The 16063-nt window shown below is 50.9% G+C and overlaps 1 protein-coding gene across 2 annotated transcripts in view; it reads right to left on the bottom strand.

Annotated features, from left to right (window-relative positions):
• Positions 1-16063, bottom strand: part of CFAP77 (cilia and flagella associated protein 77) — a 150156-nt gene that overhangs the window by 63251 nt on the left and 70842 nt on the right. The window lies entirely within an intron of this gene.

The following is a 16063-nucleotide window of genomic DNA, read 5'->3' as shown; positions in this document are numbered from 1 at the left end:
TGGGCATTGAGACGCACCTTGGGGAAGCCTGCCTGCTGGGCTCCTGCTCAGGGACGGGTGAGGAGAGCAGAGTCAGGAGGACCCTGGTGGTAGCAGGTGGTTGGGACCCAGGCCCCGAAGGAGGAGGTGCATTTACGAGGCAGGAGAGGGCGGCACAGTCCCACGCCGAGCAGCCACCCTTGGGGTCCAGCCCAGATCCGCCCGCCTAGTGCTGCACGTGAGGTATCGTGAAGACGGATGGAAAGGCCTGGTTCACAGAGACTCCACTGGGGCCCCCACCCGAGGGAGGGGCATCTTCCTCCCTAACCCTTCACTCCTAGCTGGACCCTCCAATCCTTGTCCTGGAGCTGCCTGAGGGTGGGGCTGTGGTGACAAGGCCCACTGTCACCCTCCCAGCAGCGGGTCAACTCCTTCTTGACCCCACAGAAGGGGTTTGTGGGGATGAAACTGCTCTGTGATCAGCCACATCGATTTCCCCATTGTACAGGTAGGGAAGCTGAGAACCAGAGCGGCAGGACCGTGATCCTCAGCTCCTAAAGGACAGGGCCTGGTGTGATGTGCAGGTGCGTTTGGCCTCAGGGTGAAGCTCTTTTTTTTTTTTTAATGAATTATTTATTTATTTTTGACTGTGCTGGGTCTTCACTGGTGCGTGGGCTTTTCTCTAGTTGCAGAGACCAGGCTTCTCATTGTCGGGATTTTTGTTGCGGAGCACAGGCTCTAGGGCACATGGGCTCGGGAGTTGTGATCCATGGGCTTAGGTGTTCCGAAGCATGTGGGATGTTCCCAGACCAGGGATCGAACCCGTGTCTCCTGCACTGGCAGGCACATTCTTCGCCACGGAATCACCAGGTAATTCTGGGGTAAAGATCCCTCTTAAGCACGATGCTTGTGCGGCCCCTCTGTAGACGAGCAGCTAGCTCCCTGGGCACAGGGGTCCTTACAGTGCTTAGAACCTTGCCGCTCTTCGTCAGTGGGCACCTGCTGAGGTCTGGGTTCTCCATCCGCTTCTCTTACTTAGGCCTCACGGCTGCCCTGTGAGGCAGCCCATCACTGTCCCCATTTCTCAGACAGGGAAGCTGAGGCACAGAGAGGTCAGACAGGTGGCACGAAGCCACACGGGAAGAAGCGGCAGAGCAGGGGTTTGAACCCAGGCTGTGTTCTCCAGCCCACATTCAGATCCGCCTGCTAAAGAGATACCAACCAGGGGTGTGTGGCTCCTGGTGCCATCAGGCCTGCGGGCCGGGGACTTTATGAGATGGGTGAGTGCAGCTGCTCCTCCCACCCCGCGGGCCCCAGGCTCCCAGTTGCAGGGTGTTAAACCCCCAGGACATCACTGCTCCAGCCTCACCAGACTGTCCGAGGGCTCCACCCTCACCCTTTCTCCTTTCCCCTGTCAGTCTCTGTCCCTAAAGCTCGGGCTCCCAGAGAACTGGGTGCACAAAAGTGGATGGTCCAGGACCACCCATAGGGCTCAACACCGCCTTTGGAATAAACCCCTCCCTAAGCCCGGCAGTCTGGGCCCTGTACTTTCCAACCCCCCCCCACCTCTGCAAGTTTGCCCCCAATTCCCCAACGTGACCCTCAGACATGGGCACAACAGACCACTCCCCACCCTGAAGGGTCTGCAGGCATCCCAGTCGCTTTTGCTCCTGGCTGCCTTCCCTTTCCTGGTTCTTATTCTTCAAACTTACTGGACCCTCCAGCTCACAGTGGCTTCTCCCTCCTCTGGCTCCAGTAACTCTTCCTGTATGTTGTGTTCATTTGGATAAGCTTTGAACTTAAGTGACCTCAATTTCTAGGAAAGCACATGCAAGCCAGCCTGCCTGGATTATAAATTCCTACACATCTAGAACCAGGGCTTCTATCCGTTTCTTTTTCCTGGTAGCACATAACCAATGCTCACTAAACACCTGAGATTAAAAACTGCCTCCTCTGGGAAGCCCTCCTGGGTTGGCCTCAGTGCAGACAAACTTCCTTGTCTATGGCCCCATAGGGCCCTGAGCTCACATTTAGGGTGGTCCAGTGGTTAAAGACTCTGCGTTTCCATTGCAGAGGGCATGGGTTCAATTCCTGGTCAGGGAACTAAGGTCCAACATGCAGCATGGTCAAAAAAAAAAAAACCAAACCATAAAACAAAAACAAGAAACAGAAGTACTCACTAGAAACAGTAGAACTGCTTCAGCGGGGATGGGCTATGACAGTATGGGACCTGGTGGAGAAGTCAGTCACAGAGGACCACATATTGTATGATTTTATTTCATGAAATGTCCTGAACAGGCAAATCCGCAGAAACAGGAAGTGCATTAATGGCTGCCTACGGCTGAGATGGGGATGGGAATAGAATGATTTAGGGGTGACGGTTAAGGGGTATGAGACTTCTTTCGGCGGTAATGAAAATATTCTGAAATTGATTGTGGCGCTGGTTGCCCAATCCTATGTGTATGCTGAAAGCCATTGGATCGTATACTTTAAACTGGTGAATTGTATAGTATGTGAATTATAGCTCAATAAAGCCATTAAAGATTACAAAGTAGTGTAATTGGGTTATTAATTGTGTGGTGATCAGTTTAATGTCTCTCTCCCTTGGTAGACTGTCCGCTCAGTCTTTCTTTCTTTCTTCTTTCCTTCTCTCTCTCTGTCCCTCCTTCCCTTCTTTCCTTTTCTTTCAAGGTTGATTATTTTTAAAATAGACTATTTTTAGAGCAGTCTTGGGCTTACAGAAAAATCGAGCAGAGATTCTCAGCACACCCCATAGAGAGTATTTATTTCCACCCTTGATTTTCAAAGAGATCAGCAGAGAATAGATACCAGTAAAGAGGGGTTGATCGAGTGAATGAATGAATGAGCTGCCTCTTTGGAGACACTATCAGTTCTTTGCTACCCACCGCCTCACCATTTTTCTCCTTCTGCCTTCTCATTTTGGATCCCAGGCCTAGACCTTCCTCGAGGACTAGGAGCTCTGAGTTTCCGGCAGGGCCTCAGCTGGGTGGTTTGTTTTGATTTCCTTCTACATGATTCATTCCAGCCGTAGACAAAGCCCTGGCTCCTCATTTGTTTATGAAAATGATCTGCCCTCTCCAGTGCCGGCAAGGGAAGTTAATTAAAACGTGACTTCTCCCGGAGAGGCCCCGCCTCCCTCCCCGCAGGTGCGAGTGGGCCGACTTCCAGCTGGCAGAGGACCGACAGACAGACTCCATGGCTGCCGCTGGGCAGGGGGTGGTGGAGAAGGAGGCGGGGGAAAAAGCGAGTGCCACCATCTCCATGCTTTTTAGTGACAGTTGCCCAGAAATCAACAAGCGGCCAAAAACACTGAAGCTTTGGGCTGCAAAAATCATCCCAATGGGAAAGTCACTCATTCGTTCCCTGCACAAATATTTATTTTGCATTTCCTCTGCACCAGGCTCTGTGCCAGGAGTTGCAAGGTAAACAAACTGCCCCCTGCCCTTATGAAATTCATTATCTTGCTAAAAGGACAAACTGAACAAGTAATGACAACCAAGGGCATCAGAGGGTTTGATAGCAGAGCATAGATTGCCTCTAGCTCTGAAAATGTGTGAGTCTACAGAGTGAGAGAAAGTATTTGCAATACATACATCTGACAAAGAGCTGTTATCCATCATATATAAAGAGCTGCTACAGATGAATAAGAAACAGGCTGCTGCTGCTGCTAAGTTACTTCAGTAGTGTCCGACTCTGTGTGACCCCATAGACGGCAGCCCACCAGGCTCCCCCGTCCCTGGGATTCTCCAGGCAAGAACAATGGAATGGGTTGACATTTCCTTCTCCAATGCATGAAAGTGAAAAGTGAAAGTGAAGCCACTCAGTCGTGTCTGACCCTCAGTGACCCCATGGACTGCAGTCTTCCAGGTTCCTCCGTCCATGGGATATTCCAGGCAAGAGTACTGGAGTGGGGTGCCATTGCCTTCTCCAAGAAAAAGGCAGGCAATCCTATAGAAAGACAAGAAAAGACTTGAATAGGCCCTTTATTAAGAGGATTTCAAGGTGGCCAGGACCCCTAAGTCAAGGTGCTCAACCTCTGAGGCTTGCAAAGATGTGAAGTAACGAGAACACTCAGGTAGTTGGTAGGAGTGTAAACTGGTACAAGCACCACAGAAAGCTGTTCAGCAATACCTATTAAAGCTAAACATATACCTACCAATAACCCAACAGTGCCCTCCTGGACACCCAATGGGGATGTGTGCCCATGTCCACCCAAACAGATGTCTGAGAACGCTCACAGCAGGTCGCTTTGTCACAGCCAACCACCAAAATGGCCATCCCAGGTGGATAAAAAAGCGATGATAGATTCATTCCATAGAAAACTCCATAGCTGTGGTTCTTAACTGGGGGCAGTTTTGCCCTCCCAGAGGACATTTGCCCGTGTCTGGAGACATTTGTGGTTGTCACAGCCAAGGAGTCAGTACTGCCCTCTGTCCAGTGGATGAAGGCCAGAGATGCTGGCCAACTTCCCAAGATGCACAAGACAGCCCCCACCCCCAACAACAGAGAGTCATCTGGCCCCCACGCCAGTGGGCTGAGGAACTGCCCACAGCAACAGGGATGAAAGATCAACTCTACACAACCACACGTGGTTCTCACTCAACGTGTGGGGTGAAAGGAGCCCGACACACAAGTTACACACTGCTTCACGTGGATGAGGTTCAAACACAGCACTACTAATGTCTGGTTTTAGAAGCCAGGAGGGTGGGTACCTCTGGGGCAGGGACACTGGCTGTAAGCAGCACAGGGAGGCTTTGGTGGTGTTGGTCCTGCTGCCCACCTGGCGTGGGTACCCTACGAGGTCCTGTCCGCTTCCCTCCCACAAAGCCCGTTCGTCTGTGATAGTGGCCACATGTCGCAAGAGCAGTGGGTTCCTGATATTACCTTCATGCTTGAAAGCCTACCCTTGGCAATTTAAGCCTTTAGATTCATGCTGTGTGTCTCAGAGCCCTTGCATTCACATATAAACACCCTAGCTGTTGTGCAGTTGCTCAGCCATGTCCGACTCTTTGTGATCCCATGGACTGCAGCACGCCAGGCGTCCCTGTCCTTCACCATCTTCCAGAGTTTGCTCAAACTCATGTCCATCGAGTCGGTGATGCCATCCAACCATCTCATTGTTTGCCGCCCCCTTCTCCTCCTGGCCTCAATCTTTCCCAGCATCAGGGTCTTTTCCCCTAGGGAAATACCATAGAGGAGCAGCGTATTCACCCATTACCAGCTCAGCTGCCCAATGAGACGGGCTAACTGGGCCTACCCTGGTGCTACCACCACCAACCACGCAACATCGTAGTCATGGTGACTGCAGGCCAGGCTCCGTGGGGGCGCTTATCCCTTGTACCACTAACAGTTAGGGCAGCCCTGCCAAATATGCAGCTTTTCGAGTGGGAAAGGGAGGCCTGGACAGCTGGACTTGTTTGCCCAAAGCTTCACCACTAATGAGAGGCCACGGCTGGATCTGAACCCACATCGGACTCCACGTCTTTGCTGCCCCTTGGCATTTAGCATCAATTGCCCGGGATCCTCCATTGTCTTTTCCTGTGCGCAAAGTCAGCTCTCCAGACTGGATTTTGCTCATGTTTGCATGACGCCCTCTACACACACAGAGGACATAAGTAGCCTTCTGTCCAGGAGAGCCCTGGGCACAGGCACCATTTGCTGTATAGACAGGGGGTGAGGGGAAAAGCCATCATTTCAGTGACCTGGACACAGGACACCTAAGTCATGCCTGGGTCAGAGCTGGACAGGAAAGAAGATTCAGATCTTGGGTCAGCATTTTTTGGGGGATCCAATCTAAAAACGATTCCAGTGGGGCAGCCAGGAAGAACAGGAGTGCTGCTGGTCCTTTGAGAGGCTCCCCAGAAGCAGTAAAAGGACCAGCCAGAGGTGGGTTGGCCTGGCACCAACTCTGGGCCTCCCTCCCCAGTTTATCCAGAGGGGCTTTCTAGAAGCCTACAGAGAAAAGCTGCCTGGTAGAAGGGTCTGCGGTTCCCTGGGCAACTCAGAGGACTGGTTAAGGACTGACAAACAGGAGCCCGAGGAGCTCCTGACTCTGAACTTCCAGATACAGGCAAACAGGTTGTGAAACCGCTGAGACGTGGTCACAAGTCAGCTCTGATTGGACACTTGGGTAAACCAGGCTCTCTGAACATTCAGCCCAGAATAGGACGAGAGATAGCGCTCAGCTGCAATGTTCAAAGGTCCTGGGGCAAATGCACAGATGTTGGGCCATGTGAAGGCGGAGAGCACCTGCCACACAGGGGTCCCCAGAGACCACCTTGTTCTCTTTATAACAGAAGTAAAGGAAACAACAAATAAGAGCGCATATTTACTGAGCAGCAGCTACATGCAAGGCTCAAGTTATACCCTGTGACCTTACTTATCAAGCCCTGTTAGTGAACACTTCCTGTGTCCTGAGAGCTTCTTGTACTTCTCCCTGAACTCTCCCAACCCCACTGGGAGCTTGTTCTCCCATTTGATGGATGGGAAAACTGAAACTTAAAGAGGTTCCTACTTGCCCAAAGGCACCCAGGTGGAAGTGTGTGCTAAGTTGCTTCAATCGTGTCTGACTCTGTGAGACCCCACGGACTGTGGCCTGCCAATCTCCTCTGTCCATGGGATTCTCCAGGCAAGAATACTGGAGTGGGCTGCCGTACCCCCTTCCTGACCCAGGGATCAAACCTGTGTCTCTTGCGTCCACCTGCACTGGCAGGTGGGTTCTTTACCACTAGCGGCCACCTGGGAAGCCCAGTAAAGAGAAGAGCTGCAGTTAACCTCAGCCCTCTGATATCACACTTCTGCGCTCACACTCAGCCGCCCCTCACAACCATTCTGTAAGGGAGGTCACATTGTCCCCATTGGACAGATGGGGAAATCAAGGCTCAGAAAGGGATGGAATGGCAGACTTCTTTCATTTCCCACCGCCCTCCCCGCACTGCCCCGTGACGCAAAGCCCTCCTTGTATTTATCGTTCTTATGGCTGACTTCGAAGACATCTCAAGTGCGACACTCAAGGTCTTTTCAGAGGCACAACTTCACTTTGCACAACGGGGAACTGTGAAATACAGGCAGCTACTCGGATCCGGGCTACCAGCAGGAATCCCTTGTCCTTGTGGTGGTTAGACTCAAGAGGCGAAGGTGGAAGACAAATCCCCACCCTGAGTCTGGCTGCCCTGCCCTTCTCAGCCATTTTCAAACTGCGCCTTTCTCGGAGTTTGCTCTGTCACAGAGTGGTTTGGCTGGAATACAGCTCTGGGTGACAGCTGTCCCCATCAGCAGACAGCTTCATTAAACCTCATTAAGATGTCATCGCTCGCTGCCTTGTTTCTCGTCTCCCAGCTCTAATTAAAACCATCTCGCTCCCCGTCCCAGGGGGGTCTTGGGATTCTCTGGTCTCCTTCTTGCACGGCCGCTCCCCTCTGCTCCCCAACATCGAGGCCCGAGCCCTGGAAATGCGCGCTGAGATCCAGGCCGGGCAGGCAGCCCCTGGCCCGGAAGCCCCCTCGGAGCAGCCTGTTGCCAGCCTTAGGACCGCTGGGGCTTTCTAGAGGCAAGTGCAGGTGGCAAGCACTGCCGGCAGGCTGCCTCTGGAGTCACCGGAGGCCCAGGAAGGAAGTTCCAGGGGACAACTTCAAAAAAAGTGACCGGCCTTATAACTCGAGTGTGACGATTCTCCACCCCGTACGCTCTTAAAAAATCCTTAACTTGCCCCTATTTCTCACCAAAGAGGTAAAAATGGGTGAAACTAACTGGCTCTGCTTCTTGGACGGTCTAAACTGGATTTTGCCCTGCACAAACGAGCTGGGGGTCATTTCCAACACGGGTTTTCTGCCTGGGAGCTCAATGCCTGAGTTCCAGACCAGTCTTAGGTGCTCATCTGTGAGGACCGAGCCCCCTAGGCGAGTCACTCCCACCTCCTGGCAGCCACAGAACCCTGTGACTCATTAACCCTCTAGTCCAGAGTCTCAACTCAATGAACGCTGTTCGACGGTTGAGAAGCCTCCGCTCGCTTTCCTGCATCCTATTAAAGCGTAGTTCTATGAAATCCCACGGTTATTGCCTGGTAGTTATTAAATAAATATCTGTATACGGCTCTGCCCACACCCGCGCATGCACACACAACCCGTCTTGCTCTCGGAGGGGGAGTTCATTATTGTAAAACAACTTAAGATCCTCGAATGAAAAGCACAATATAAATGCAAATTGTGATCACGATTAGCATAGAGGATATTTATTTATTTCCATAATGAGAACTTCAGATAAACAATCATGTGAAATAAGGTGCATTATGCATCAAAGGACCCCGGCGTCGTCTCAGAAGCCGGGTTCTTTGAACCGCGTGTATTGTGTGAGCAGCAGTCGAACATCGCATAACGATACTAAAAAGCCACACACCAGAAGACCACATCCATATATGATCAAAGGCATCTAAAATAACGTTAAGTGAAAAAAAAAAATCAGCAGGATTCAAAAATTTGCATATACTATTGTTACAAACATGCAGAAAAGAATTCATTGAAAAAAAAATACTGGAAGTCAACATAAGAAGGTATGTGTGAGGGTATGTCCTTAGAAATGGGGCCTTTGGGTGGGAGGCCAAGGGTGGGGGCTGGGTACTTAGACTTTATTTTATAATTAAAAAGGCAGAGTTAAAGCCAGTTTCTCTTTTCTGTGTTCCCTCCCGCCAAGTATCAGAGTTAGAGTTCTTCTCCTGGGTCATCACCACTCTGCTGCACATGTGTAGTGGGGGCTAAACTGGCTTTCCCAGGTCAAGGGAGGAAAGGAGGGGAGAGGGGAGCCCCAGGCCCACAGGAAGATGTGGAAAGCCAACGTATTAAGGTCACAGAGCTGAGACCTTGCTCTGCCAGCTCCTGTGTGACCTTGGGCAAGTCACTTGACTTCTCTGGTCCCCATCGCTCACCTGTAAAACCTCCCTGACTGAGAACTGGAGCCCAATAAGCCAGTGGCCTCCATTACTGTTGTCATTATTGGTGTTACTGGGTTAGCTCACCAGCTCAGGTCAAGGTGGGGTGGCCCGGGCAGTGCAGACACCTCTTCAGGCCCCACTGAACCTGCCCGGCCACCCCATGGGCCCCTGCCTGGTTCCCATGCCCCGGGGCCGCCTGTGTCTCGCTGCCTGCGGGGTTCCTCCGTCTTCCACCCCCCGGGGCAGCCTCAGCTCCCTTGGTGCTGCCAGAACCATCGCTGCAGCTGATGTATGGCCCTTGGTGTGCGAGGCGGCCGCAGGGATAGGGCCCTGGCGTGTCCTCCCCTCCCCCCTCGACAGCTTGAAACCAGGTCCTTCATTTGCATTTACATGATCTCGCTGTGCAGCTTATGAGATCGAGAGATTTATTTGCTACTTAGCTTGATGTTTGATTACACTCGGAGAAGGCAGCGAGCAGCAAAGTGCACGGATGCCTCGCTCTGAGCCCGTGGCCTCGGGGGGCCAGTAACTCAATAGTGGGTTTAGGTGGATGAGGGGGAAACACCGTGCGTTTCAAAAAAGGCAAACATGAGAGGTTGGAAGGAACAAACACCATGATTTGGATTTTTTTTCTTTTAAAGCAATGAAAATTGACTAGGTATCCTCTGAGATTGTGAGCAGACCTGAGCCACATTCAGGAGGCAGCTCACTGTCCTGGGAGAACTTCCTCCTGGGCAGCGTCAGAAGCTCCCACAAGAGATGCTGCCTCTGCTGTCGGGAGGTGGCGGGGACGGACTCCTGCTTACAAGGACGGCTCTCGAACCAGAATGTCTGGGTCAACAGGGGCTCTGTCAGTTACCCCTGTGCGGTCTTGACACAGTCTCTCAACCTGCCTGCACCCCAAGTTCCCTATCTGTAAAGTGGGAGAAACAGCACCCCATTTTAGGTCTGCGGCTGAGACAAGCAGACGAGATGCTCTTGGCACCATGGTGGATAAGGAGCGGGTACCTGATAAATGAAGCTGTTATGGGCACAACTGGCCATTCTCTGAAGACACAGGGGATAAAGCTAAATGCCCTGGTAGAGAGAAATCACCAGGCGTAGGGCTTTGCTAAGTGTTACTCTCCTGTTTTGTGATTTATCCGCCGTGTAGGGTTTAATCCCAGACTCCCAGCAGTCCACTCTGGGAGCGCACAGCTGGGGCGAGCTCCAGGAAGGCAGACTCGTTTTCCTAATGGTCTGAGCTGGGCGTAATGAGGAGCAGAGATCTGCTGCTACCAGCATATTGCTCATCACATCCCAGCTCCAGACAGAAATCATTCGGCACCTTACTGGGTCTTTACAGTTTGGTGCTAAAAACAAGTTTGGGGGCCCCCCTGGTGGTCCAGTGGTTAAGACTCCATGCTCCCACTGCAGGAGGCACAGGTTGGATCCCTGGTTGGGGAACTAAGATGCCTTATGCTGCTGCTGCTGATGCTAAGTCACTTCAGTCGTGTCCGACTCTGTGTGACCCCATAGACGGCAGCCCACCAGGATCCCCCGTCCCTGGGATTCTCCAGGCAAGAACACTGGAGTGGGGTGCCATTTCCTTCTCCAACACATGAAAGTGAAAAGTGAAAGTGAACTCACTCAGTCGTGTCCAACTCTTTGTGACCCCATGGACTGCAGCCCACCAGGTTCTTCTGTCCATGGGATTTTCCATGCAAGAGTACTGGAGTGGGGTGCCATTGTCTTATGTTGCAGGGCATAGCAAAAAAAAAAAAAACCCACAGAACAACAAGAACAAAACAAAAAAAATCCCCACAAGTTTGAGGCCAAATGCACAGGTTGGAATTCTGGATTCTCAACTCTGTGTGGCCTTGAACAAGTTGTTGAACTTCTGAGCCCCTATTTCCTTACTGATACAATAGTTACAATGGGAATATCCAGCTCGGGAGGGTTATTGGAAGCTTTCATAATGCGGGGGGAGTTCTTAGTAGAGGGCCAAGAAAGTTCTCAGTAAGAAGCAGTCATACAGACTCCTCTGGTGGTTCAGTGGTTAAGAATTTGCTTAGCAATGCAGGGGAAACAGGTTTGATCCCTGGTCCAGGAAGACCTCACGTGCTGCAGGGCAACTAAGCCTGCGTGCCACAACCACTGAGTCCTCTCTCTAGAGCCTGTGGTCCACAACCAGAGAAGACCCTGCATGGAGAAGCCTGCACCCCACAACGAAGAGTGGCCCCCATTTGCTGCAACTAGAGAAAGCCTGGGTGCGGCAACAAAGACCCAGCACAGCCAAAATTAGTAATTTTTTAAAAAAGAAGAAGCAGTCATACTAGCTGGTGGACGTCATTAGCCTATCCACTGGGTGGAATTATCAGTGATTCTGTCTCTATTTGAACAGAAAAGTAGCTACAAAATTAATAAATCCCTTGACGGTGCCTCAAAAAATTAAACGTAGAATTGCCATGTGTTCCAGCAATTCTGCTCCTAGATATAAGCCCAAAGGATCTGACAACAGGTGTTCAGACTAATATATGTACACACGTGTCTACAGTAACATTATCCTCAAGAGCTGAAAGACGGAAGCCACCCAAGCGTGCAGCACCAGGTGAATGGGAAAAGTGTGGTCTAGCCATACATATATGGTAGAATGGTCCTCACATATGCATGAACCTTGAAAACACAGGTTGAGGGAGAGAAGTCAGACGACAAAGGCCACATAACGTGTCGTTTCATTTACAGGAAACATCCAGAATAGGTAAGTCCACAGACACAGAAAGCAGATAAGTGATTGCTGGGGAATGGGGCAGTGGAAAATGGCAGTGATCACTTCATGGCTGTGGGATTTCCTTCTGGGGTGATGAACACATCCTGGAATGAAACAGAAGGTATGAGTGCACAGCATCATAAAGGTGTTAATTGCCACTGAGTCATACGCGGAAGAAATTGGTAATAGCTAATTTAATATAAAATTTGCCTCAATAAAAAGGAAAATTAATATGTCCATGCTGGGCTAGATGAAGCACAAGCCGGAATCAGGATTGCTGGGAGAAATATCAATAACCTCAGATAAGCAGATGACACCACCCTTATGGCAGAAAGTGAAGAAGAGCTAAAGAGCCTCTTGATGAAAGTGAAAGAGGGGAGTGAAAAAGTTGGCTGAAAGCTCAACATTCAGAAACGAAGATCATGGCATCTGGTCCCATCATGTCATGGCAAATAGATGGGGAAACAGTGGAAACAGTGGCTGACTTTATTTTTCTGGGCTCCAAAATCACTGCAGATGGTGACTGAAGCCATGAAATTAAAAGATGCTTACTCCTTGGAAGGAAAGTTATGACCAATTTAGCATATTAAAAGCAGAGGCATTACTTTGCCAACAAAGGTCCGACTAGTAAAGTCTATGGTTTTTCCAGTAGTCATGCATGGATGTGAGAGTTGGACTATAAAGAAAGCTGAGCACCGAAGAATTGATGCTTTTGAACTGTGGTGTTGGAGAAGACTGTTGAGAGTCCCTTGGACTGCAAGGAGATCCAACCAGTCCATCCTAAAGGAGATCAGTCCTAAGTGTTCATTGGACGGATGAATGTTGAAGCTGAAACTCCAATACTTTGGCCACCTGATGCAAAGAGCTGACTCACTGGAAAAGACCCTGATGCTGGGAAGGATTGGGGGCAAGAGAAGAGGACGACAGAGGATGAGATGGTTCGATGGCATCCCTGACTCAATGGACATGAGTGTGAGTAAACTCTGGGAGTTGGTGATGGACAGGGAGGCCTGGTGTGCTGCAGTCCATGGGGTCACAAAGAGTCAGACATGAGTGAGTGACTGAACTGAACTGAATATGTCCACAGGAAGGTTATGCCATGCCTCTTATCTAGACAATTTAGGACGTTCCTCTCTCTCTCTTCAGGATGGGAAAGGAAAGACGTGCAAATGAAGTGGCCACTGTCTCACTGTGGGATCATGGACCACATGGTTGAAAACATCACGCAGCTTCAAGGAGGTGAGACTGGGTAGAAATGGATGCAGGGACTGGGGGACCGTATCCCACCCCAGCTGCGTGTCTCTGATGGTCTGTACGCTGGGAGCTGGGGCAGATCTGTCTGTTAGGTGCATCTTAGAGCTCCAAGAATACTTCTGTTTGAAGGCCAACCCGAGGACCAGTGAAACTGGTTGGGCTCTGTTTTGCAAGATATACCTTCACTTTGGGCACTTTTGGAAGGCCACAGTTGGCAGAAGGAGCAGTGGGAGGGAGAAGGAATGCTGGACTGCAGGTTTGGAGACCTGGATGCTCATGCCTAGCTCCTCTCCCCCTCCTTCTGAGGCCCCATCTCGCCTGTTCCTGGGACCCTGGAGGATGTCAGAGAGGAGGTCAGACAACCTCAGGTGGATGTACACCCGGAACACAAAGCCTTCGTCCTGAGCTGGCCAGGCGGCCGCTGGGAGACATGTTCTATTTATGGGGGGCTCCATGTCAGTCTTCTTTGGAAGAAAGGGTTCTTCCTTTTTAAGAAAAACATGAAATCGCTCAACTAAGGCCATACAGAGGTCCGCTCCTGGTGTAGACGGGTGGGATCAGGATCCAGGCTCTAATCCTTCTGCACCGCTTTGAGGGTCACCTCCTCAACATTCGTGAAACGGGGACAACCGTCCCCACATCAGCAAATAATGACAGGACTTAGACAAGACGACTGAGGAAAGGTGCCCAGGGGTGCCCAGCACACAGCAGGGGTGCCCACCAGCCAGGAAGGGCTCCCCCCTTTGCCCTTTGCTGCCCACATGCCACTGGCTGAGTAAAGGAAGAAACGCCTCCGGGTCGGCTTTGATGTGGCACCAAGGAGGGAAGGAGCCAGTTTCCAGATGGTGGAGAAGAAATAGAATAAGAGTTCGCCTCTACCTTCTCACACCTGAAGGCGTAAGAAATAAATGGCATCTTCATTTGGTCATTCGGTCAGTTCAGCTGCTAAAGGTCAAAGCCAATGGTCTGTGGAGAAATCAGATTTAAGAAAGAGGCTCCCTACCAAAAGGAAAAAAAAAAAAAAGGAAAGAAAGAAAGAAAAAGCAAAAGCAGAGAATGATCTATGTACTTTTCAAAACTTAAAACAGAAATCAAAGGAAAATGGAACTGTTTTAAGTTTTGACAGCTGCAGGGATCATTCTGTTTGGTTACTCTATTTATGTTTTCATTTTCTTTATAGGTTCATTGAAAATCGCATCATGTAATAGGGAAGAAAAATGTTCCGTGTTTTCTCCCCCCACCCCCATAAACCCTTGTTCTTTCCCAAGAACAGATGAAAACGCCAGCTCCAGTGACTTTTGTTTTGATGTATATTTCATAATATCTCATTGATTGTAAGTTTTATTTCCATGTCAATAAAAAAAAACCAGTATTGTAATAAGTGAGAAGGAGTTTAACACAAAATGGCAGCTGACCTGTTAGCACAGCAGATCGCAGGAGTGGAGGAAGGGGTTCTGAAACGAAGCCGGTTAATAAGGATGGCTGTTGATTCCAGCACAAAGCTGGGCGGCTGGAGAACAAGGTCCCACCTCAGCCCCGTCTTTGCAGCCTTGGGGCTCTTTTCTGGGGGGTTCTGGGTTTCCAATTTATAGGAGAGGTCAGGCTGGCCTTAAGCAATGCTCTTGTATATAGCAGAAGTGGCGGAGGCCACTTACAGGGCTTAGGGCACCATGCTTGGCACTTGGGAGTTTTCAGAGATGGGAGATAACCTAGTTGTAGAGGGAGGAAAAAGACATGGCCACGGGGAAGCATTAACCACAAGCTTTGTTGGTGGGGCTTGGACAGGAGTGAGAGAGGGGAGAGGACTTATGAAGACTGTCCGGGGGCTTAAGGCCGAGGGGCCACAGTCCAGAAAGGGAAGGGCAGGGGAACTCCGGGGTAGAGGGGGCTGGGAGAGGGGCTCAGGCGTCCACATGATGTCACTCTGAGCAGGGCAGGGAGTCTCTGGGTCTGAGATCTCAAAGGTCAGCTGAGGCTTGGGGGTCTTATGACCAGGAGGCTGTATCTTATCAATGCCCAGATATCGGTGTAGTATTAAGGGAACTGGAAAACGGGCAAGCCACCAGTGGCTAAAAACCTGCCTGTTTGGGCTAGGTGGGGCTTCCCTGGTGGCTCAGGCGGTAAAGAATCCACCTGCAGTGCAGGAGACCAGGGTTTGACCCCTGGGGCGGGAAGATCCCCTGGAGAAGGGAATGGCAACCTACTCCAGTATTCTTGCCCGGGAAATACCATGGACAGAGGAGCCTGGTGGGCTACAGTTCGTGGGGTCGCACAAAGTCGGACATGACTGAGTGCCTAACACTTTCACTTTGGGGCTAGGTCCTCCAGGACATTGAGCTGCTAGGGAAAAGGTAGAAAAGCCAGCCTTGCCCACTGTGAGCCCACAGGAAGGCAGGAGTTTCTGGATCCAGTGGGAGCAGCGAAATTGGCAGTTTGCTGCCTTGCGACCGTGGCAGGTGTGTGGCAGCCAAGAAGGACAGGCTAACGGGGAGGGCCAACCTAGGAAGGCAGTCTGGAGGAGGTTTCCTCCTCATTCCTGGGCCTGCAGTGTTCCTGTCTGTAAAATGAGGAAGCAGAGCTAGCTGATCTCCGGGCCACTCCAGCTCTGGCATTCCCTTTTTGGAGCAAGTTCCGAATCCACATCACCTAGACCCATGTCATCTGATTATTTTGTTCGGGAAGGCAGAGCGCACAGTGGGCACGCTTTGGGGTTACGTCAGCCTGATCTGGGTGCCACTGTCCAATCTCCCATTTGCCAACTCCTCTCTGAACACCACCCAATTCATAGGCTTTTTGTGAGCAGAGACTATTCAATGTCCCTCCCATAACAAGCCTGACTAAAACTTGGCAGTAGGCTTGAGTGGCAATTGTTATTAGAGAGAGTGCATGCTATTCCTGACACCTCCATTAGCAGCATCTGAGCCGGGGACCTGCCCACGTGCACTCAACCAGAACAACCAGAGCAAAGTCAACGGGGCTGCCCTGGGATGGACCTCTACCCCTTCCTCTCAGACCCAACCCGCCCGCCACTCTGAGGCCCCTCCCCGGGTTTGTAGAAAATCCTCTGAACCCTGAGCCGCCCCATATACAAGGGATCGAGAGGACTTGGAGAACGGGGTGATGAAAACCGTGGA

The sequence above is a fragment of the Oryx dammah genome, unplaced genomic scaffold, assembly GCF_014754425.2.
Source record: "Oryx dammah isolate SB20612 unplaced genomic scaffold, SCBI_Odam_1.1 HiC_scaffold_25, whole genome shotgun sequence".
Lineage (NCBI taxonomy): Eukaryota > Metazoa > Chordata > Mammalia > Artiodactyla > Bovidae > Oryx > Oryx dammah.
Note: the sequence above shows the minus strand (reverse complement) of the source record. Positions and strands in the feature narration are given on the sequence as shown.